The sequence below is a fragment of the Pundamilia nyererei genome, unplaced genomic scaffold, assembly GCF_000239375.1.
Source record: "Pundamilia nyererei isolate P.nyererei 1_Seehausen unplaced genomic scaffold, PunNye1.0 scaffold00053, whole genome shotgun sequence".
Lineage (NCBI taxonomy): Eukaryota > Metazoa > Chordata > Actinopteri > Cichliformes > Cichlidae > Pundamilia > Pundamilia nyererei.
In genome coordinates this window covers 2,624,293-2,626,997 of record NW_005187454.1, presented here as the reverse complement: position 1 = coordinate 2,626,997, position 2,705 = coordinate 2,624,293, and the positions used below count along the sequence as shown (strand labels likewise).

General features: G+C 40.9%; 1 protein-coding gene across 1 annotated transcript in view; it reads right to left on the bottom strand.

The window, feature by feature from the left end:
* Positions 1–2,705, bottom strand: part of npdc1b (neural proliferation, differentiation and control, 1b) — a 17,652-nt gene that overhangs the window by 11,724 nt on the left and 3,223 nt on the right. The window lies entirely within an intron of this gene.

The following is a 2,705-nucleotide window of genomic DNA, read 5'->3' as shown; positions in this document are numbered from 1 at the left end:
TAACATGCCAACAGAGTGACGCCTCCTCTGTTGGTTAGCACCAGTATGGAGGCATAAAAACACATGATATTCTTCTCCAGCAGCTTGAATTTCTAACAATTATTCATTTAGTCGAAACAGAGAACAGCTATTGTGACAGACTTGTGACGGTAACTGAGCTGTGCTACATTACACTGAGTGTAAAAACAAAAAAAGACAGAAAGTCTCCTCAGACAAGCAGAGATCCGTAAGTGAAACCAACAAAGTGACACTGGACCCTCAATGGTACCAACTTGTCAAACAGGTGATTAAGCAGGACCGTCCTGAAGCCTGTTTTATACACTTCTGAATGCTAATGAGGACCTTACAAAACGCTCATCTCATCGTGTTCAACAGAAAATAAAATTAGCAAATGAGCCCAAAAACGTGTCTTTTCCTGACAGACTTCTACAGAAACTACACGTCTGTTTGCAAATGAACAAGTTTCTGTCAGATCAGGAAACAAGCTGCTAACTTTTTTTCTTTATGCATCACAAACCCACACAGGAGCTGAACGAGCCGGGTTAAAGTACCCTGAGATAATCTATGTGCGAGGCTAAGCACTGTTTGTAGCATTTTATTAATATTTTTGAAAAAGTCTTTAAGGGACAAATATATCAAACAAGATATTCTCTTCAGTTTGGTGCTAATTTTCTAAATATTTATAAAAATATAAAGTACTGAGCAAAGTCTTAATGAAGCCCTTTCATCTCTTTGTGTATTCCTTCCAACTAACAATTAGCCTTATAAGTTTTAAGGGAGCTTTAAGCCAGTGGTGTCAGAGTCGTTTTACACTGTGGGCCACATACAGCCCACTTTGATCTTCAGTGAAAGAACTCACATGTTTAACTGTTTTTCTACGAGATGAAGAAAAAGCTGCTGTGACAAAGAAGGAAGTCTGTCAGCACAACTCTTTGGACTTAAACTGTAAGAACTAAATGTATAAAATAGCTCATTGCCCAGACTGTCCAGTTGTTTGTTTTGTAGTTTAAAAAAGGCAGAAGAAATGTCTTTGATTTGAGACACAGCTAATGATTTGCATGTTTGCATAATTTGTGAAAGTTGACATTTCTTTGGTGTCCAATAGCAGAAATTAAGCTTTCTCGTCAGAGGTTTAGGGGAAAAGCAGCAACATTGTACACAACTGTACAGTGGTGTGTAATGAACAAGCAGACAGATACAACAGATGTGGTGGTACAGCTTGTTAAACCAGATGTTCTGGTCTGTACCACTGCACTTCCTGTCTTTGGAACATCTGCCCAAGCAACAGCTCTCCAGGCTTTGGAATGTCGTTTTTATGGACACTGGCTGCTTTTTCAACCGTTTCAGTCTAATCTTTGCACCTGAACAAACAGTTTTTGTGTGTGTTAAGTCAGTTAACAGAGTTAATGGTGACGTATAAATTATTCAAGCATCAAAAAGCCACCTATGAAGGGCTGTTGTGTCTACACACACAGTTTAACATGTGTAAAACTAATTTTTGTATTAACAAGATGACTCCCAAATAGCCTTTAAAGATACACATAAAGTGTTTAATTTGTCATTTGTACACATACACTAGATGTGGGTACATAGAAAATACTGTGCAGAGCTGAGAGTCAGGTTTAGATAAACATAGGTAGAAAAAAACATGTCAAGTAGTTTCAGAGAGCGCCGTGGTATGAGAAAACCTTTGTAATTTAGAGATGTATTGCATGTTGAAATGTGTATTGCACCAACTAAATTAGATTGTGCGTGTGTCTGTCCTTATTTTGTTTCTCCCATCAGGAATACTGTGGCAGGAAAGAAGCTGTTGTGGAAGCATGCTGTGTGCATATCATCACACTCTGCTCGGCTCAGGCTGGATGTTCAGAGGAGGCTGTGACCTGGATGATAACCGTCTCTGATGATAGAGTTGGTACCACAGGGACCCCCACAGCCGTGTGTCAGTCCACTCCTGTACCACCTCTTCACATAAGCACTTGTTTTACTTCAGTTATTATTTTCTACGATCAGAGTTCAGTTTATTCTTTATTTTATTTAGTTGCGTTTTTCCTGAAATCTTACGCTTATTTCAGATGTTTTGTCTATGTTGAAGAGGTCATTCTCCTCTGTTTGGACCGTGATGTTTTAGATGACGTGCCTGTAAGTGGACTCCTCCGGCAGCTTTATGAGGCCCAGGATGCTCGTGTCATCAGCATACTCGATCCTGCCAGTGTCAAGCTAGGTGGCAACACAGTCAAGGACGCACAGGGTGAAGAGTTTAGGGCTGAGACTGACGGTGAGCTCAGAGGAGACCCTGCCTCCCATCCTGAACACCTCTGCTCTGGAGGTTAGAAAGTCCAACTTTCCTGGTCTGATTGTGTTGAAGACAGAACAGTAATCCAGGAAAAGCGTAGGTTCTATTGCTATCCAGGTACAGCAGGCCAGCACATGAGTACCAGTGGCACCAGTGCACTTTCTGTCTTGGTATTAATAGCTCTCACTGTGACTAGGCTAGCCTTTAGCTGTCTGATGTAGGCAGATCTTAGCAGACATGTCACATGGTCAGATTTACCAAAGACTTGGTTCAGTGCATGCCTTCCTGATGTTACTGTAACAGTTTTGGCGTGCTTTTTCAAACGTTCCAGTGATTACATTCTCCTAGAATGATGCGAACACTGTCCAAATGTGTGTTTTTGTGCTTACTGATCATGTGGTGCATCCTT